Source organism: Anabas testudineus, chromosome 24 (assembly GCF_900324465.2).
Source record: "Anabas testudineus chromosome 24, fAnaTes1.2, whole genome shotgun sequence".
NCBI lineage: Eukaryota > Metazoa > Chordata > Actinopteri > Anabantiformes > Anabantidae > Anabas > Anabas testudineus.
Genome location: NC_046632.1, coordinates 3,738,472 through 3,760,558, shown reverse-complemented (window position 1 = coordinate 3,760,558; position 22,087 = coordinate 3,738,472). Strand labels below are relative to the sequence as shown.

The 22,087-nt window shown below is 40.0% G+C and overlaps 1 protein-coding gene across 3 annotated transcripts in view; it reads left to right on the top strand.

The window, feature by feature from the left end:
• Window positions 1-22,087, top strand: part of disp1 (dispatched homolog 1 (Drosophila)) — a 68,045-nt gene that overhangs the window by 15,946 nt on the left and 30,012 nt on the right. For all 3 annotated transcript variants that reach the window (XM_026341252.1, XM_026341255.1, XM_026341254.1), the window contains exon 3: window positions 3,123-3,192. The gene's annotated coding sequence lies outside the window, so the exon portion shown is untranslated. The remainder of the gene's footprint in view (window positions 1-3,122; window positions 3,193-22,087) is intronic.

Here is a 22,087-nt window from a genome sequence, read left to right as displayed (position 1 = left end):
TACTTCTGGTATCTGCCTAAACCCAAATGTGTTAGTTTGGGTTCAGGCAGATATTTAGAATTTGTGTTCAGGCTCATGTAGGGTTCAGTCAGATAGGTCCAACTAAAGGCTGTCTACCTGTAGGTCTTCCTCACGGTCAAGCACAAAGGATGCACAAGGGATATACTAGAAAAGCACTGCACAAACTCCACTACGTTGGGTTCTGGTCAGATTTGGACATGAAATACATTATGCTTGTTGAGCTCAGATGTGTTCAGTCACCATACTTTCGGGCTTTGGTTGGCTTTATGTGGGTATATTGAAGTGGCTCTGCACTGAGGTGTTCAAAAGGAGTATTCCAAATGTCTGTAAAGACAGGTTCAGTCAGGTGACTTGCACAGTTTATAGTGGGACTTACTCTGTGGGCTGGCAATAAGGGCATTCATCCCTTTTACGCCAACTCTTTCTTCCAGGGATCACTTAATTTGTTTAGTCCACATTGCCATGGTCTGTTTTGGTCTTGCTGTTGCCTGACTCTCTCCCTTCACCCCTGCTTTCTCACTGGAGATCTCCCATGTTGATATCCCTATGTCATCTGATACAGGCTTAATTCTTTTTCTTTTTTTTCGGCTTTTAAAAACTAACTGGTCCTGTATAAAGTCCTGTGTGACTTTCAGAAGCAATTTACATATCTGGCATGAAACTGAACAGCTGAAAAAAGACACAAGTGGAGAGAGGAGTGGAGTAGATGCTTCTTGGCTGGCATCCATGACGTGCAAAGATTTCCAATCTGATTGTTCAGCCTGTTCCATTTTTTTGCTTGAGGAAAAAGGGCATTATTCAGTGCTCTTTAAACTACATACAGCATTTTATTTGTATGTAAATTCATGACATATCATTGACCCACCAGTGGAAAATATTTTTATTGAACAACCAAAGGTTTCTCAAGGCTGCTTGAGTTTGAGTTGATACCATCTCAGAGAGAGCGTGCTTTGGCTTTTCAAGCACTAGAAAGCTGGGCTTCTTTTATCACTTATATTTAAGAGAGACTAACATTTGCTCAGAGTCACACAAAAGCCATTCGGAATCCAGTAATCCATCATTTCTTTAAAGTTCAGCTCAAAGAAATCTTTGAACACAATAGAAGAGCTAGTTGATGTCTTCCTTCCGTGCAAGTTAGGTGAATTTAATGTCTTGATAGTTAGTGATTGAATGTCACTTGTTATTCAGACAAAACAAAACATCTGACAAATGAAGAAAAGAAAAAGGATTTTGTCATGACTGACTGATGTTTCCATGTATGAATGCTTCATGCCATTACACGTCTCCTACTGGTTCTAAATGTATAGTTAGGAAATAGTGTAAATATCTGAGTGTATGTCCGTATATGACAGGGAACCTGTCAGCACAGAAACACCAGTCTAGAACCTGTCGGCGGGACATTGTCTGACCTGCTACCCAAGGCGCAGGACTAAACCAGACTTCAGTGCTGTCTCGTCTGTCTGGAGATGGCAGTCGCTCAGAGGAAATTAGTCTACGATACAGAGACATTGCTCAAATTCCTCCCCTTGTGTCATCACCGCTAAGGCAAATAGCGGCTTAGGAGAAAGGATTCTGCCACTGAATCAACAGATTGTTTGTGTCTTTGGAGGCTGAAAGGAAACATTTTTAGAATTGTGGAAAGGTAGGAATTTGGGGAGTAGTTACTTTTAGCCCAACCCCCGTCTTGTGAAACCAGTGACTTGACTTTTTTAACAGGCCCTGATCTTCCCTTGAATAGTGCTATTTTTAAAGCTTAGTGTCTCTGCGTTCTCTTTTAAAATTTGTTCATAGTCTGGCACTGGGAGGCAGATTCCTGGGTTTGAATCTTTGAATTTGAGTGACTCTTTTGAAAATGAGAGCAGACTGTGACTCGAGCCATTGGATTAATTGGTGTATGCATTCTTGGCCTGGGCCGACTGCAGACCAGGAGTAGATGAGAACTGTAGGTTGGTTGTATGCTAGTCACAACACTAAGAATAAAGAATCTGGAAGGATAACAATGTAAGAAATTCAAAATAAACGTATGACAATATCATTTTCTTTATTCTGTGTTGCTTCATCCTATGGTCTTTTCTTACCCTCTCCTCATGTTTGAACTGTAAAGGCCATGCTTTTTTTTGTATCCCGCACTTCTGTCTTATATAGATCACCTCGTAACTCGTATGTGTAACTGCTTTTCATTTTCTAGTTTGAAAAAGGTGGTGACAATTGTCTTCTCTGTTTTAGACAGGGATGCTGAGTAGGAACTTTAAGCCATTATGCTGAGTTAAACAGGTCCCTCTGAGTTGAGGTTGTTACTCTAAATTGGCCTCCTCTCCTCATCTGTACACATTTAAACTCCCTCCATGGCTACCACTCTCTTCATCTTCTCTCTATCGACACACACCTTGGTAATTGGTGATGTAGACCATATGTTGGGTTTGAATGGCCTTCTGTTCTGCCCTGCCATTGCACATACACAAGAGCATATTGGAACCTTGTTTTTAGACCACGCTTCTAGACGCTGCAGGCAAGGTCATAACGTCTTGAGGTCTTTTCACCTCCTATCACGCGTTCTCATCTCCTCACCTTGTCACGAGTCAAATCATCATCATCTATAGCCTCCAGTGTGTGCGACTAGGTGCTGTTGTGTCAGTGTGTGTTACCGTCACCGTTAAATGACCTCCTGAGACCTTATTAACACACTGAGGGGAACAACAGCAGTGTGACCCCTCAGCTGCAGGATCATTATGTGCATCTAGGGGTAAGGGAAAAGGACGTGCAGGTTTTGGACTTGTGTTTTTGGATGTGTGCATTGTAGCTACTATGCTCTGAGGTCTCTAGTTGCATGTCTGAATAAATTATAATGTAATCATTTGTTTCATGTGCCAATTAAAACAAATTTGCTTCCGTTACATGTTTTCCAGACCAGTCTCTGTAGTTATGAAAGTTAGGAATTGCTTTCCCGATGATTTTTATGATAAATTGGAATGTTTTTTTTTTTCATAGTTGAGGCACAGATATTGTCGCAGTGTTGCCCAGGCTGTGTCCTTATTGAAATTTTAATGTATCCTATTAAAAGAACAGTGACAGACGTGTGTTGTCGCTGTGTCTCTCTACAGATCCAGACTTCAAGAGGACTTCAAGAGTGAACGCATGAATAGATGCAGAGCATGGTCCATCATCCTGCAGGTAAGGTGTGCAGAATAACTTGTCACTGCGCAGAGCGACTGGCTCACTTAACCATTCAACTTGTGCGTGAGGTCCAAGTTTAAATTTTGTCCATCCCCCCCTTTTTTTTTTTTTAACCAAATACAGGAAAATGACAATTTAGTGCTGTTTAGCACCAGTTAACATGCTAAACCAGGTTGATGAAAATAATAAACACTATATTTGCTAAACATCAGCATTTTAGCGTTGTGTGTTTGCTGACAGTAGCATTTAGTGTGGCACTAGGCTTGTCCTCTTATCATTTTGAAGTCAAACTATTCTACCCTCCAGAAGAAAGAACTGAGACATCCCAAAGTGTAGGCCATCTGACAACCCCTACATTAACAACACGGTATGATCTGAACCGCGGCTCAGATATTGAGGTGTGAACCGAACTGTGGATTTAGAGAATTCCTAAACCCGTATTATGTATGGACACTAGTGACTTGACACTCTGTCATAGCATATTAGTAGCTTTTGTGACTCTTCGGGCCTTAATGATAGGCAGCATTGTCCACAAAGCTGTAACACATAGCTAAAACATATCTGTATTCAGTTTAGTTAAGTTTTTCACTGTCCTGATTTATCCCACTGTGCCTACTCTTTGAAGCTTTTCGAAAGTCCTCATTACTAAGGCAACATACAGTAAAATCCTCACTCTCCTAGGCTCAGCATTTTCAAACTAACAATCAACATGCCTTACAGAAAAGTCACTATCCCTTGATCATTGTGTCCCTTAATCACAAGCAGATGAATAAAGAAAATAAGCAGAGCCATAAAAGAATAAACCACTTACTGCTTGTTCTCCTTTTCTTTTCCTCCATACCTATGTCTGGCGAGTTCAGACAAGCCTGTGGTAAAAGGTGAGGATGTTTATTCTTCACCTTGCTACAACTGGGTCAGTGAGCAAGGTAAATGTGTTTACCTACAGCTCATAGCTCACAGTGCTCTAACAGACCCTTTGAGATCGAGTTATATACTGGAAAGGTGTAGTTTGTATGAGGAAATGCTACATTTTGCTGCAACTTCTAAAGGGTAGTTGATTTAGATACGTAAATTAAGGGTAATCATGCTCTGAAAGCATTGTTGGGGTCACAGTGTATAACTATTCACAAAATATGTCTGCACGTAACAGAGTGTCAAGAGTTCAGGGTGAATTGTGTCTCACTACTTTGTCCAACACATGACTTCATGCTGAAGTAGAAATCTAAACACATCTTAAGTAATCACCAGTACACCCACACACATCACTCACTAACTCAATTGCTCTTCACTTGGCTTCACTGACACATAGGGACACACACACGTTAGTTTCTCTGTAGCTGCAAGGACACTGACAAAATGCATTCCCCACCCAACCTTATCCTAACCTAAACCTCATTATAACCTTAACCCTTAAACCAAGCATTAACCCTCAAACAGCTCTTTGTGAGGATAGGCCAACCATGGAACAACATCTACACACATATACACACACACACGTTTCTCTTTTGCATTCAATCAGTCTGTCTATCTGGTTGGCTCTGCCCTGCCCTGACCTGCTGAAAGGCTTTCAGGGCCATGTCAGTCAGCCAACAACTCTCTTTCTCTACAAGTTCAAGTTGGACGCCAGTCTGTCCTGCTTCCTCATTCCTTCACATTGGCCTACTTGTCATGTTAAGATGTAGGGAACACAGCTTGGTGTGTGTGCATTTTTTTTTTTTGTGCACTTATGCATAAAATAAATTTATTTAGTGTGTATTTTCAGCAGCTTTTACATGCAAGTGTTCACACACGTTTTTTAGTTTGACTTTGTCATATGTGCGTGCCTGGCTTCATTTATTATTTTGTGTGTGTGTGTGTGTGTGTGTGTGTGTGTGTGTGTGTGTGTGTGTGTGTGTGTGTGTGTGTGTGTGTGTGTAAAATTATGGATGAATTTCGAGAACAGCAACAGAGCAGCTGTGGTTGCTTTGTAACATTGATAGTGTCTGTTGCTGTTCTGCGGGCTTGAAGGCTTCAGAGCTGCCCAGCTGGACTCTCCCTTAAATAGACTTTGAAAATCTTTTTAGAGCCCTAGTGGAAGTGAACACTGACCTTGATCCAGGGCTAACTCCGTGTAAGCCATGTCATAAACTGAAAATGTGAAAATAATAGTTGTTAATTATTTAATTGATGTGTGCCATGTGGTGCTCAGCCGTTTTTGGCTCTCATTACAAGTCAACATGAATCATTCTTCCTCCTAATGTGTTCTCTCCTTTCAGTGTCATCATTTCCTACAGAAAACTGTGTTCATAATCACATAGATCATAGGCACATAGTGAATTACATAGTGGTGAAAAGAGCTATACATACATTTTATTAATTATACTGACAATAGTATGAATTAGGAAGATGATTAACTTTACGCAGTGCAATACTATGTATAAAGCTCCAGCTCAGGAAGCTGTTTGGTCCTAGCCATTACTTTTTTAGCCAACATATCTGTTTAATTAAAGTTAACTTACTTAACTGAATTATGAAAGGAAATACTGGTGTCATGTAGTAGTTATATTGTCATATATTATCATATGTAGCTGATGTACAGGCTTGGCTCATGCCTAATGGTTTTTGACTGTGCACAGTGCTAGAACGCGGCTCCTTATTGGTGACAGGCTCATCGGATGGGAACCTTGACCCAACCACTTCCTTTTTAGCCTTCTTCTAAAACACACTTATTATACTGTAAATACACTGGTGCACTGCATGATGAAAACGCATATATTTAACACACATTAACCCTGTGCAGAAACACCTGACACACAGTGGAAACAAAATGAGACAGTGTGGGTAGCTTGCATACGTATTTGAGATAGATGTATGCTCTTCCCAGGAAATTAGTGGATGTTTCAGCACGACATTACCAGGCCTCACATGCTACAACAGATGGCAAATGGCTTTGTAAACACAGGGTGTGTATGTCTCCAAACTGTAGAAGTTCAGAGCATCTCCCTGACATTGTGATATGATGCATTGGCTATTCAAAACAAACTTTTAGTCGTCATTTCCTGATTTTCCTGATTACTCTGTCATGTAAATGTGTAACAAGTGACCCGTAGACGTCTAAATAAGTCACTTTTCACTTTTCGGTAATTAAGAAGTTTGCACTTAGCGCTGTCAGTCTTCTACCCAACACACGTATGACAAAAAAAAAGAAAGAAGGGGTCAGTAACCAGTCTTTTTCATCTCCATACAGTTAAAATCTGTGCACCATGCTTCCATATAACCTGCTGCATGTATACTCAGATATCCAGTTACCAGATTTCTTGAGTGCATGTAAACTCGTTCCCCAATTACCCGAGGAACTGGGTTTCTCTCAGTAACCTGGTTGATGGCATGTAAACGCACTGAACTAGTGTCATTTTATCACCCTAATTTTGATTCCATAACTGAAATGCAGCTTGTTGTCATCAGGTTGACATGTGGACAGATGATTAGTGCATAATTGGTTTGTGCCAGTTTGTGGCACTTTATAACTGGAGCTTACTCCACAAGAGTTTTGCACATCTAATTGGGACAATATTATCAGACAAGTTATTCTGCAGAGTCCGATTTTGGGTATCAACAGCTTTTCAAGTTACTGAAAAGATGTGACACATGTTGTTTCCATGACCAATACTACATGATTGTCCAAAAAACTGTCTTGGTCACTGACATGGTTTTGTGCTCAATTAACACAGCAATTGTGTCATTTTCTATTTATGTTTATTATATTGCAATAATTTCCTACATTAATGGGACTATTCCCACTTGAGATAGCATCTCTCCATCAACATACCTATTTCAAAAGGACTAATCAAATTGCAGAACAATGAGGCAGCCAAACAAACGCACCACATGCCAAGTCCCTGACTGAGGAAAAAAACAACAACACAAAAAGGCGTTTATGAAGGTGTTTTTGATTGTAGCTTGCTGAATCAAAAAAGTCTGCCAGTAACCAGTGAGTGATCCACCCTCTCTGTTCTCCGCTAGCAGCTGTGTTGACTGTCTCGTGCCTGGGAACACTTGATTACTAGGCTGACTGTACCTTTGGGCTCATTGTGCCTTCCTCTTCAACACACACTTTGATCATGGAGAGTTGTAAATGACTGCTGCTCCGTCATCCCAGGCCTCAGGTTATCCACCAGGCTTTATTAGCCTAATGAATGGTTGGAGGATGTTTATTTATACTACAGTATGACTGTCTTAAGACAACTCTGGCAGCCTTTTCATGTCCAATAACTCAATGTTGGCAGGCAATCGCAAGATTTTTGCTTTATTAGAAGTTTCAGCTGTGATAGCTCAGGACCATGTCTTCATTAAAGTTTATGATTTGTTGATTTTAATAATCTGTTGTGGTCCTTGATGTGATTGTTAGAGAGGGTTTCAGAAAACACCACTCCTCTATGTAATAAGACACAGGTGTATTGAAATGACATCAGCACATAAGCTCAGTTAGAGGCGACTCCGCAGCCAAAATATGATTTTACTTGAACACATCCGCAGTTTGATTTATGATTAACCTAGCCTGGTGTAATGAAACCACATATTACTATCAAGGGACAATAAATATGATGAAAATCTGCTAATGTCAAAAAACTTTTTGGAATATTTTCAATTGTGTCATGGTTAGTTATCAATAACAGATGCTTAAGAAAATCTTAGTCTTGATTTTCCATATTTGCTGAAATAGATTGTAAGCAGATTACTATTAAGAGACTATACTACTACTACTATTACTACTAACTACTATTTTCAGTACTACTATCAACTGTGAATACATTATTCAATTTAAATCTATAACATGAGCATTTATATTTCTGCCTTATCAGTGTTTAAGGCTTCAAATGTGACATAAATAAAGGACAGCCAGTAGTTGTAATTACTTTACTGTATACCAACTACATCGGTGAATTTCTTGCATCTCATATAGTAAAATATAAAGACATGAATCATCTGGTTTGTCTCTGTTATTAGAGGAGAAATATTATGTACAATATGCTCACTGAATTTAAGCTCCGTGAATCAATGCCTTCACAGATGCCCACATACACACTCTGTTATTAGATATTGGACTCACACCAGATGTTGTATCCAGCCAAGTTGTTGCAGAAATCATTATGCATAATAATAAGTATGTATTACATATCATAATGCAGCCTTTTAGTATTTAATGCATTATGTTTCTCAAAATTCTACAAACAATACCCCATGACAAAGTGAAAGTAGTTAGTTTGAAATCTTTGCAAACTTATTTAAAATAAAAAACAAATGTACATAAGTATTCACAGCCTTTGCCATGACTCTCAAAATCAGTATTTCTACAACTTGTTTGGAGTCCACCTGTTGTAAATTTAGTTGATTGGACATGATTTTGAAAGATATCTCTCTATATAAGGTTTAAGTTAGCAGTGCATGTCAGACCACAAGCCAAGCCATGAAGTCCAAGCATGATGGTGGCAGTATCATGCTGTAGGATGTTTTTCTGGAACTGGAAGATTAGTCAGGATTGAGGGAAGATGGGGCAACAATTCACCTTTCAACAGGACAACCATCCTAAGCATACAGCTAAGTCCATGTCCGTAAGTGGCTCAGCCAGAGCCCAGACTTGAACCTGACTGAACATCTCTGGAGAGATCTTAAAATGGCTGTGCACCGACGCTCCCCATCCAACCTGATGGAGCTCAACAGGTACTGCAAAAAAGACTTGAGGCTGTTATTGGTGCTAAAGGTGCTTTATAAAAGTTGTCAAAGATTTCAAACAAACGTCTTTCACTTTGTCTATGTGGGATATTGTTTGTAGAATTTTGAGGAAAATAATGAATTTAACACTTTCAGATACCTCCTAGTTATTGGTGTTAATCTGGCATCTGGTGCTAAGTTTGTCAGATAATTTTAATTTGAGATTTGAGGAGAGTTGTTCGCTCGTTCAGAGCTGACCAGGGTAAGGATCTGTCTCATTATACCGTGTCTGGACATTTAAGAATATTTGGACTGAAAGCCCACTCTGCAGTGACCACCCAATCAGCCAAGAATTTTCTACAGGACAATGCCAACTGCCACCAGAAAAACGGGTACTGCAGTTCCATGAAAAAAAAAACATTTAAATAATAAAAATAATGAAATTATGTCTGAGAAAAAGTAAAAAAACATAAAACATATATATAAATATATATATTTAAAATTTTAATCTTCCGTGTAGATATAGACCAAAAGACAATTGAAAATGGCAGGGTGACGGTGTGATACTTTTTCTGTCATGATTTCCAGAGTCTGGAGCTGAAACAATGAATGGACTAATGGCTCATGGACTAATTGTCCAGTGTGTACACTTTTGTGAATGAAATGCTGAAAATCAATAGACCTGATCTGCAGTAAGCAGTGTCTTAAGTTCTGTTTTGCTTTGGTTTGTTGACTTCTATTAATGTCCTACTGCAAGGCTTTGATACAGGAGCACAAAAGCTATTTTGAAGCATTTTCAGCAGTAATGTATAATTCAAGCTATAGTCTGAGAAACATTTGCTTTGAATTCACCGACTTTGTAGTCTTTTCCAAAACTTTCCCAGACAGGAAACGGATCATATAACCAGTTAACATGAGAGGAAATGATGAATGAAGGAAAAGCATGGACACGCTGCCTCAGATCAATGCAAATCCAGGCTCTGTTTATTGTTCTAGCTGCTGAGGCTTTGTTAAAGAAAGTCTGACTTTGATCACAGTAGTAGGACGCTCAGCCTATACATTAGGGACACTTTTGACACCTGGCTGACCCACTGTACACACACTAGTGTGTACATAAAAGATCATTTTTTCAGTAACCAATATCCAAACAAATTTCCCTGTGTTCAAGTTGCCCCTTTTCTTCCTGCTGACTCTTTAACAGCAAACTTTAATCTAGTTTATTTGCTCTGCTGAGGACAGTGAGGAGGGGTGTTGTGTGTTGAGAGGTCCAACTGAGGTCTAGAGGTTTGACTTGAAGCCTCAGGCTAGTGAGGACTTGTGGTTGTGTTCTTTCTCGCTGCGGGATTTCCCACAGACCACTACCAGCAGTAATTCTTTTCTTTCTTCTTGTAAATAACTGTAGCTAAACAAATATTGTTAGTCTGACATAGACTATTTAAATTTCGCCGCCCCTGGAAAGTCTTGTTTTGTTCTGCCTCAGAAAAATGACTATTGGGTTTCTTTTGTCGAGAAGTGGGTAAGTGGGCAGATGAAGCCTGGAGGGACATGTGTATTCATAACACCAGTGCCTCTTTTCTTTCAGTCCGCATTGTCTGGTGTTGTGGATCCTCTTTGCTCTATTGTCTTGTGAGTTCCGCTGGTGGTCTGTCATGTAAACAGCTCAAAGGGGAACCTTCTCCACTCTCCTTCTCAAAAGAGCTCTCTTTTTTCCCCCCCAGAGCCTGTGTCTCTTTCTGTGGTCATCTTCTTGTCTGCTTGTCCCCTCTCTTTCTGTTCCCCCATCTCCATCACACACACCCACACACACAAACATCCCAGCTCTAACTATTGCTGGCAGTGGATCTGTCCCAGCGCAAAGCTAAGTGTATTGGGGCTTTAGGTGCCAGTGGGGAAGGAAGGATCCTGCTGGCTTGTCAGCGTCTCTGACCCCTCTGTCACAATGGGTCCCTCTCCCCTCCCACTCATTTCCCTGCCAAGCTGGGAAGAGTAAATATTTATCATCCCCCACAACAATGGCCGGCTCGGAGGAGAAAGAGACTTTGACCAGAGCTCATGGAAGGCCTGTACTGCTTGCTATCTGGGGCCTAAAAATGGGTTGCAGGGGGATTAAGATCGAGCCTGTGAATTATTTCGGAGAAATACATTCTTTAAGTGAGTAGTTGATAGTAGAGTAAGAAGATGAAATACTAGTATTTTAACAGCCAATTCAGGTTGTGTTTGAATGTCTTGCATTGTCTTTTAATGACCTCATATTTAGTATTTGAACTTATTGTTTTTGTAGATAACCTTTTTTTGGCATTCAGCTTCCACGTTGTTCCACTTAACTGTCTTTGTAGCCACACTACTGGCAGGGCTTAAGGGATAGAAAAATATCTCAGCAATTCCTGAATGGATTGCTATGAAACTTTGTGCAATGACATTCATTGTTTCTCTGTGTGGTATCTTCTAACATTTTGCTTAATCCTAGAAAATCTCAACATCAATAGGCCACGTTTTAACATGCTATCTCCAAACACAACAACAACAAGCACTGCGCTGGCTTTCTAACATATTTGTTGAATTTCATTCAGTACCATTTGATTCTTGTTAAAACTGAACTTAAGATCTTAAAATTAGCCATTGTTAGCCACGTGCTTATAGCCTTTAGCTCTATCAATCACACTGTAGTGTAGTTAAACAAATAATTAATAAATGATATATTGGTTTTCATCTTAAAAACTATATTGTAGTTTTTGGTCTCAGTAATCACCACTTCCTAAAGCAATTGTTGGTGCCACTGTGGAACCGGTTTTCCTGGCTGGTTCTTATGGATGTCACAAATTAAGCACTGGCTCTCAACCAGCCAGCCCTGGAACTGGCGTGGTGGAAATGTGTAACAGAGTCAGCAGCATTTGACATGAATGCCTTATTTTTTGGGTTTTTGCATTTATATAGATTAGACATTTGTATTATTACAATTTTGGCATATTCACATTTGCAACTAGAACAAACTACTTCAGTTGGAGAGAAACAAAGTGTTTCCAGGAGAAACAAAGAAACTCCTAGCTAGGTTAGTAGCTACTGTATGTAACACTAAGTTCAAGCCACTGTAATGTGATTGCCTTTAAAAAATGACAGCAGATAAAAACTTAAGTGACTGGTTACATGTGATGTGTAAATCGCAATGAAAGATTTATAGAAATGGACTAAAATTGAAATAGTCTTTTCCTTAACCTTGAAACACATTGAGTTTTCTGTCCTCTGCTCAGTAAGATTAGTGCCTATTAAACCCCTCTACAGTATATCACAATTAGTAGCCACATGTGAAAGCGGCTTGGCAGTAGTTATATGGAAACAAATGATGTTGAAGAGGGTCTTTGTTCCCTTTATCACAGCCACCACTGTTTGAGTGGCATAATGCTCTGAAGGCCTCGTGACTGGAGCAGAGGCTGAAAGATACCAAGACATTGCAAAAAAAAACCAAACAATCTATCCACAGAAAAGCAGGCTGTACCTTTATACATGTCTTTAGGCAACAGGATGCAAGCAGAGTCTTTGCAGCTGTTGGAGGGTGAAAGAGAAATTCCTTGAAAGTATTCAGCAGAATGTCATGTAATATACAGTCAAGGAAACACCTGCTTAAATGGCTAATGTAGAGTGTAGTACAAGCAGGTGTTTCCACACATGTTCAGTGCACGGGATAATTAAACAGTCAAACATTTGCTATGATCATCTATGTAAACAGTGTACACACACAGTTGCTGAATATTTTTGCTGCTGTGGTTCAAAGATTACTTTGCTTACCTTTCTTATGTTCCAGTAGAAATTCAAATACTCAAATATTACTACTAATAAATATTGCATTTTGAGTGTTGGCCTGCAGAAATGGTGCAAATCGGTTTGGAAGACATACAATTTTAATTACATTTTTTAAGTGTTGCAGAGAAAACTTCTGACACAAACACTTCTGAATTCTGCAGCACCTTCAATTATCTCATTCTGCACCACAGAATTTTCTGGACCGCAGGATTGCTGTACCAAATGAATGCTCTACCCACTCCCTTTAACTCTTCTTGCAGTAGTATTTAGAAAGGCAGTTAGATCCTCTCAGTAGACCTTATAATTGGCCCAATAAGATTAATTAAGAGCCATGATGAGACGCTTAATATGTCAGACATGATGTGAAATGGCAGGGGGTTGAGGGTTGGCCAAGATGAAGCTGGTGCCTGCCAGATAACTGCATGTTTATGAGACACTTGTCTTAAACTGTGGCTCAGGCTCTAGGTATGCAAGAGAACGTGTGGTTAGACATTTAGTACGTTTTATACTTCTGTGTTGGCACATTTTAGGTAAGTGACATGGGTTTAATAGCATTTTAAGCAAATCTTAATCTCTGAATCTTTTAACGAAACCGTCTAAGGTGTGATATTTTAGTCAGTGTAGGAATGAAACTACATTTTAACCACTTTGTGGAACAAAAGATACTACTTAAGTTTTAAGAATCTGTTTTAATCCTGCCAATAGCAGAATTCATTATTTTAATTGCGACTTTTAAGGCTAATTACCAGACAAGCATGACATTAAGGGACAGAAACAGGTAATTAACTGTCAAAACTAATGCAGCTGATCCCACCAGTCACTGTCCAACTTTTTTGCACCAACATTGTAAAGTTTTGACACAGATCCATTATGTTCTGCTTTGCCTGGTTTCGTCTTCTCCTCCTCTGTGCTGTTGGAGACTGCTCTATGGTGCCCACTATGGAGTTGGAGAGTAATATCCCGAACAAGAGCAGGACATATGAACAGATTAATTAGTTGCAGACTCCATCCACCCTCAAAAGAACTTGCGTGCTGTCATCCTCATGATACATGTTCCAGCCATAGCCAAAGTTGGAATGAAGAGATAACTGAATTGACTGAATTGGTTGTTAGATGTAAAATGTACTGACAATTTTCATTAAAAATCTGTATTCATTGCTTTATTTTAAGTAGGCCACATGCCTCTTTTTATTCAGTTCATTCCAGTCAGAGGAGATATAGTCATGATGAATCAGTTAAAAACAGAGAGTTGAGCGTATTTCATTCCCATTTGTATAAAAAAGTTACAGATATTTTCTGCATGAATGGAAAAATCCAATTATGCACAAGTGTAACATTCCTGGCACGTTGTGAATGAAAATGAAGCTGTACAGTGTGGAAGCAAGCGAAACAAAAGTCATAGCAGATGCCGGTGCATTTTCACAGTTCACATTCAGATGAGGAATTTCTTTTCAAAGCTGTTAAGTTGAGCAGCTGAACTGATTCATCTTGTGCTAAACTAGAAATATGGAATCACATAATACTAGTGACCAAACTCCAGTACTCACTACATTGGTGGCGCAGTGGCCACATTGTTCTAACACATTTGATTTTGGATGAAAATGAGCCAAATATTCTGTGAGAACGATTTCAGTTTCACTTGGACTGTTTAGCCAACTTAAGACATCGCCGCGCTGGATCCAGATGTCATTGGGTAAACCCCTTGTCCCCCCCCATTATTAAACCTTTCTGCAGAGGCACATTGACCTAAAGCATGATGTAATTCCATAAGTCTGTCACTAATAATTTGCTCCTTACTTTTAATGACCGAAATTAATGCCAGACCAAGACTGAGCTGCCGTCATTTTCAGGGCGTGTAGTGTTTTTTCTCCCCCCTCACATCTGCTTTTATAGCAGTTTTATGCTGTTTATAAATATTTATGGACATATACGGACAGCTAATAAAGGCAACACTGGAGAAAGAAAACCGGACAACTTTCCACTTTCATTTTTTGAGCATTACTGTTCCTCTCTGCTGCCCGCTTTTCGGTGCCAAAAAGCTGTACCCAACATTTGAGTCATAATAATAACAGCCTGTTTTCTCACATATGAAAGAAACGGGGAAAAAAAAATAGCAAAAAGACCCTGGGTACAATGAATATGCGTCCACATACCTGGCAGAGACAAACATACCCACATGTGTCCACGCTTGCACAGCCGTGGAGTGGCATGGGCAGAATGGGGCTGATGGATGTTGTGCAGATGCACACCTGTGCGTGCCCGCACCTTTTCACACATGTCACCCACACACACATACATACATACACACACACCTGTAGGCTCTTTCTCCAAGCGCAGTACTGTATCAAGTTTTCCATTTGATGTAAAGTTTGTTTTTGGTTGTCGAGGCTCAGTGGCCACGGAGAAGTCAAATGTTGTGTGAAGCGGAAGAATTGTCAGGAGGAGAAACGGGGCGCCATTATTGTTTCAGCACAGTTTGTTTATTCTTATTGATGGCATCTGATGATCAGAAGGATTCCCTACAGTTAGAGTTTAGGAACGAGAAAACACCCGCCGCTTTTTATTTTCTGTCGTATGATCTTTCTCCTTCAGAACACATGCATGTGCACACGTTCATTGCACTCTGTTCACTGTATCAAATCTGTGTGTGTGTGTGTGTTTGTGTGTGTGTGTGTGTATGAGAGAGAGAGAATGTAGTGCATATATAGGATTATTTCTAAGGTCCATTTGTCAAAGTGCACATTTATCATGGAGCCTAGTGGTGTCAGACCTGCTGCTTTCCCACTACATTTCTATCACGCTCTGCTGGAACTCTCATAGACACTCAACACCTGACCTGACATACACACACACACACATACACACACACACGCTCATATTAGCTAGCTTTCCAGTACATGGGACACAGATGCAAAAGATGAATTAATTCAGCTCAACAATCCCAAGTAAGATACAGTTCAGAAGTGAAGTGACGAAGAATTCACAACATACATTTTCCCATTAAGTCATTTCCCATTTCTTCTTTTCCATACTTTAGGCTGAGTGAACAGCCTCTAAATTCTAAACATACCACCACCATGTCTTCAGTCCCTGCAGTGTGTTTCACTAATGAATCTGGATGCCACTCTGCTTGTTTTCAAAATGATCATGAACTGGAACCATGAACTCTCACAGCATCCTGCAGCTGCTCCTCAGCATCCGCTTCGCAGAAATGTCCTCAACCAACTTGTTTTCCTTGCAGATGTGAAAATGTTAATGTCTTAGAACTAGACAAGACCAGCAACTACAGTCAATAAGCAAATTAATCAGTTTTTGCTTAAATAAATAAAACAATACATCTAAATAAACTTTATTTATTATGAAATATAGTCCAGTTTCATTTGGAAAGCTGTATGATTGTTTTAGCTTTATCCCATTCATGTGTGCAAGGAGCCATACTTCAGAGAATTGGAGCACTGCTTGAGTGGACTGGAGAAGGACTCTTGCAATTGCAAGTGATGACTTCGCTAACTAGTCGATAATTAAAAAAAAAAAATTGAATTTAATCAATGATGAATAGATCATTAGAAAACCAGTTCACAATTAGCACTGCTGAAATTGTGTTTCCAAGTGAACAGTACTGTGTGTCTTTAATGAATACCCTTTTGTCCTTTCCTGTTTTTTCCTGTTTCTTGCGCTCTTCATCGCTGTAGTTTCTTATGGATTTTCTTTTTTTCCTCACAGTTGTGGCAGCCGAGCTTCTCTGATTTGTTTCTTGTTGTTAGCCTGCATTGTGGAAAAATGAGGAGAGAGAGCAAAGCAGAGCATGTGAGACTGAAGGAGAGATGAGGCAATGAGAGAGGGATGGGAAATGAACATTGTGTTAGAATCTTGTGTGTTTGTGAGTGCGTGTGTGCATGGAGGAGAGCAGCTGCAGAGGCCCTGGTTCCCGTCTTGCTGGCGCACACCTCTCCACAGGGAGCGGGAAGCGATCCAAGTGCCCAGAGCTTGGCTCTAACTGCCCCCAGAAGCAGAGACACCCCTCTTTCTTTCACACATACATGCATACATAGCCCACGCTACATGCACACATGCCTCATACCCTCAAGGGCTGTGTCAGTTGTTTCTTGCCTTACTTGCTCTGCACTTTAGTATTTTTGGACCAATGGATTATTCATTTCAACATCAACAACAGCATCCAGGTACAACAGGGCAACATCATTTTCTATCTGTGTCTCATAGGTGTACACAGACCAACATCTCAAGCCATAAAGCCCTTTCAGTAAATCTAATTCAGCTCCCTCCTCCCCAGCTCTGCACCCCGTCATCTATCACACGGCACTCCAAGGGCCCACTTGTCCTTCAGTGAGATGACACAAGATGAAGTCACTCCATTTGCCTTGGCACCAGCGTCTTTGTTTGAGGCACTGCGGGGATGTGCCAAGGGCTATGTTCTCACAGCAGAGTGTTCTGCCCAGTCCTGTGTGAGAGGGACAAGGCCATGAAAACTAAAGTATCCTCTCTGTAGCACAGAGTTTGGCTGTGTGGGACAGCCAAACTTTTTTTTTGTCTTTTGTCTGCAGAGGCTTGTGCATTGTGCAATACAGCTTTTTTGTATTAGCCATTTAAATCTGAACAAAAGAAAGTTTGGGCTGGTGGATGATGTCTGATTACTTGTAAAATACTGCCAGTGTAGCAGATTTCTCAGTGAATAGTCCTATTTCTTTAGCAAAGACTAATGTACAAAACATTCAGGTATCCTGTAGTTCAATAGCAAAAACTTTAAATATCTGGAAAAAGCAAACAAACTTGAGCTCAGCATGTGATTACTTGAACATATCACACAGTCATTCCACAGTAAATAATCAGAGCACTTCAGTGTTGAAACAAACATATTTTTTAGCTACCACAATCCGTAAATATAGGTTCAAAACAAACCTGATCAACCTTATAGGTTTGATTCAGTTTTGCTAAAATGGTAATGAACTTGAAATCTCGGAAGCTTTCTTATACAGTACCTGTAGACGTTGATGTTAAGGGTTAGAATGCAGATAGTCCCTGAGATATAGCTAGATATAAGCTATCCCTGAACAGCTGGGTATAGATCAAACTAAAGCTTTTGCTCAATTTAGGTACTGACATTTTAAGGCGGACAACTTCTGGGGACACTTTACAGAAGTGCAATAATAACTATAAACTTTGTCCATCCTGCCATTGTTGTGGTTACATCTGGACTGTATTGGATACCAATAGCAACAAAACAGACTGTCAGATTTAGAAATATGTCTTGTGGTGACCCTTTATGATATTGTATCAGTCAGACACAAGTAACACGATGTACCGTTTGAAAAATAGCGCGGTGGATAAGATCAGGACACTTGATGCGAAACAGTCCCGCACAAAATGAGCGTGTGATGTACGTCTGGTGAAGTGAAGGTTAGGCCGTATATTAAGCTCATCTGTCCGCACTAGGGTGGGTGATGTGGAGATCCTTAGAGAGCAGATGATGACTGAGATGGAGAAAGTGCTTTGAAGTGGCCTGGAAGTCAAGGAGACGTTTCTTGACTGGCCTTGTCTGCATTCCAGCTGCTGACTCTGGTGACACTTTAGCGACACTTTAGCTTTAGTATTTCTAGTATGTCTGGAGTTTGTATTTGCTGAAGGAAAGAGAAACGTTGCATCCCTTAAGGCGAGAGGAAGGGAGTAGCACAGAGGGAGAGAGCTCTATCTTCCGTTGTCCTGCTGCCTTCATCTTATTTTCTCACAGCTGAACTCTCCATTTCATCTCTCACTCCAGATTCTCCACATCTCCAGCTCTTTCTCAGTGGCAGCAGGGTGTGATCTCACACCTCTGCTAATATTTCAACCACACACACAAAAAAAAATTCTTTTTATTTTTTTCCTGCCCAAGACCATGCACTCCTGAGGCCTCCAGAAAAATGTGACACAAGGATGCAATCTTTCAAGTTTTATCACGGTTTTCCCTCCACAGCGATGTTAACCCAGTTCTGTCTTAGATTCTTGCTGTCAGACATTATGTGCTCAAGTATTTCACTCTTACCACCATCCAGTGAATATAGTCTGGATTTCTTTTATATTTTTTGTAGTGAAAATACAAATAGAGCTACTTAGTGTAGACTTTTTTTTTTCTAAATTTTAGTTTGAGTGGTGGGGTAAACAAATGTTACATTTTCTTTACCCAGATAAAACATACAAAGAGTTGAGCAAATAACATAAAATACTGAAAATACTTTCATGTCCTACAACTAGATAAAATGAACTAAATTAATCAGATGAGGCAGAAATATTACACTTGTTCATATTTGTGTGAGGCAAAAGTATGTGTCCACTTTGAGGGAAAATTAGAGTCAGTGTTTGTGTGTTTTAATGGGACACCAAGTGTGAGTCTAGTAGGCCCTTTCTTATTTAACAAAGAAAAATCAGGGTCTTGACAACAAAGGCTAATTGAGGTGGGTCATGGCTCAAACTAAGAATACTTCTAAGAGAAGTTGTTGATGCTCACCAGGCTGGAAAGGGTTACAGTAGAATTTTTAAAGTTAGGACTCCACCAGTCAACTGTCTGACAGATCACGTACAAATTGAGGACATTCAACATTGTTACCCTTCCCAAGGGTGGCCAACTTGCAACCCCAGCGTAACATATTGGGAAGTCAAGGTCACTCTTGCTGTGGCTTATATCAGTGTTCATGAGTCTACTGTCAGGAGAACATTGACAGATGGAAATAAAAAAGAACTTGGCTTGAATGAGAAGTGCTATGTTTTGTGATGAGCAAACTCTGCATTCCAGCAAAAAAAAAAAAAAAACATATCCCATCTGTGAAACATAGTAGGGATCATGGCAATTCTGGACCTGAAAGGCTGTCTGTCTTTGATGGAGCTATGGATTCAGAGTTGTAAAACTAAATTCTACAGGAACACGTCAAGATGGATACCATGAACTTAAGATCAGAAGAAAGTCATGCAGCAAGACAACGACCCTAAACACACAAGTCATTCTACCAATGAATTGTTAAAGCAGAGGAATGGCCCAGTCAAAGCCCTGACCTTAATCCTCCAGAAATGCTAGTGAAAGACCTGAAACAGGCTGTTTGGTGCAAGCAAGCCAACCGATATGCTGAAGTTCCTCCAAGCCAATATGCAGGGCTGATATTTAAAACATTTATTTCTGCAAAAGGGATTCACAGCAGTTACTGAAGGCACGGGTTCAAATATTTTGCCAAACACAAATATTTAAGATTGGATATTTTTACACTATGAATGAATAAAAAATAAAAATCGAATTGATATTTATGCAGAAATAGAGAAAATCCAAAAATGCCAGCTTTGTGTTGTGGTTTATGGGCTAAAACTTGAACCACATGAACAGCACTGTCCCCAGTTTGACTGTGATGACACTAATGTGTACACCGGGCATCAAGTGTAAACCCAGGTTTAGGCCAGTCTATAGATGTCCTCAAAGGCAAAACCACAGAAGGAATGGTGGTGTTTCATTTTTATATACCCTCACGAAAAGAGCTTTTTCAGATAGGGAATACACATGCTTTGGCATAAACGCATAGATGCACAAAAAGACGACGTGCATGCTTTTCTAAAGGGTTTCAACACCGGACAGGTTTGTTGAGGACAGGCATGGGAGATGTAGAGTGTAAAAGGACTGCTGGTTGTGTGTGTTTGGGCAGTTCCTCAAAGGCTGTTCTCTTCCTGATAAGTAAACGCTAACTTTGGTCTCCTCAAAGAGTAACTCTCCTCCATTAATTCACACACAAACATCTGTCCACCAAATTCCTCCTAAACAGCCCTTTGTGTGAATTGTCTGTCTCTTCTCTGCATGTCTGTCCATAAGCCTCTTATCTGTCCCTTCTTCCGACTTCTATTCTATCCATCCTTTTTCCATTCTGCATAACTTCCCTGTCGCCCTGTTTGCGTCTGAGATCAAACCAGGACTCTGTTCAAACAAATTAAGATCTCTCTTCTTCTCCTGCTTCCTTGTTAGCTGGACTTTTCTTCTGCTGCCACCTCTTCAGCTTGATAAGGACCCTGTCTTTGCATACCACCACTCTCCCTTCTTTACTTTCTACTCTCTCGGCCCTTTTCTCCTCTTTCCCACTCCTCACCCTCTGAAAGACAACAAAAAAAGGAGATTTGATTGATCTGTGTCTTTTCCCAGAGTAAGACATTGCAGAGGGTCTTGAAAAAAGAAAGCGGCAGAGGTAGAGGAAGTGGGGGGTATAAAGACAGAGCAGATCTGTGTTAAAAAACAACAAAGGCCTAGTTGGACTGTCTAAAGCCCAACACTATAACAAAACAGCTGTAATTAGAAGAGTCCAGCATTGTTTCAAAAGTGTGCATATTCTGATGTGTTCAACCAACGGCAGTGAAACAACAGGCCTCTGTTTCTAATTTCTAAGCATTGTCTTGTTCTTCTGCCAAATAATAGCAGCTGGCAAGTACTGATTCTGCATGCAATTGGAAAACCTGATGGTGCTATTTAATCCAAGCAAAGTCTGCAACTTTACCAGGTAGTAGATGCCAAGAATCATATACTCTGAGGTTTTAATTAGTGATTACTGTTTAAAAGGTAAACTATACACTAATTTTGTTGTGTCGTACTCTATTGCAAGACCCAAACACTGTACCACTCTGTGAAGATGTTGATTCAGGGAATTTAAAGATTTTGTCTTTTACTGGATACTCCCTGATTCTACATATGTAGCTAAAGCTGTGCTTCCAGAAACATGTGACACCTTACAACACACTTGCTGTAAAGTCGTTTTCTAATATGAACTCCAAACAGTGACCAGAGAGATTTATCTTATGACCCTTGGGGAACTCCTGACCCCCATTTTGAGCCATACTTCTGTAGGATAATTGAAAATACAGCCTACTTGACTGGTTGGAAATATGAACTGTTTGTGAATGTGTCCAATTAGTTTGTCCTTTGTCATTCCTGGATACATTTCTCAGTGTTTTTGTAGCAATTCAGTTAGTCACTTGCTAAATAAGCTACTCTTTTGATTAGCTGCAATCTGTAAGATTTTGGAGGTCCGCTAGATGAGGGATAAAGCTTATTTAAAAAATCTCTTTTCTTTTTCTGCAAAAGATTTATTTACTTTTGTACTTCACCTCTTCAAAATGAAGTTTCAGAGCACCATTTTTCAGTTCAGTGCCGCGAAGCAGCTGGGTCAGTTCAGAGATGACTGTAAACTGTGTGCTGAGTGAAGGACAGCATTTTGGCTTTGTTCTATTCTCTAAATTGTTTTGGAAATCATGGCGCATTAAAATAATTTTATCATCCACAAATCAACAAGTATTCTCGCCTTTGCCTCTGCCAACCAACACCAAATACAACATGTGCATATGATATCATTCACACGTTGAAACTGCCAGTCAACACCTCAAGAGA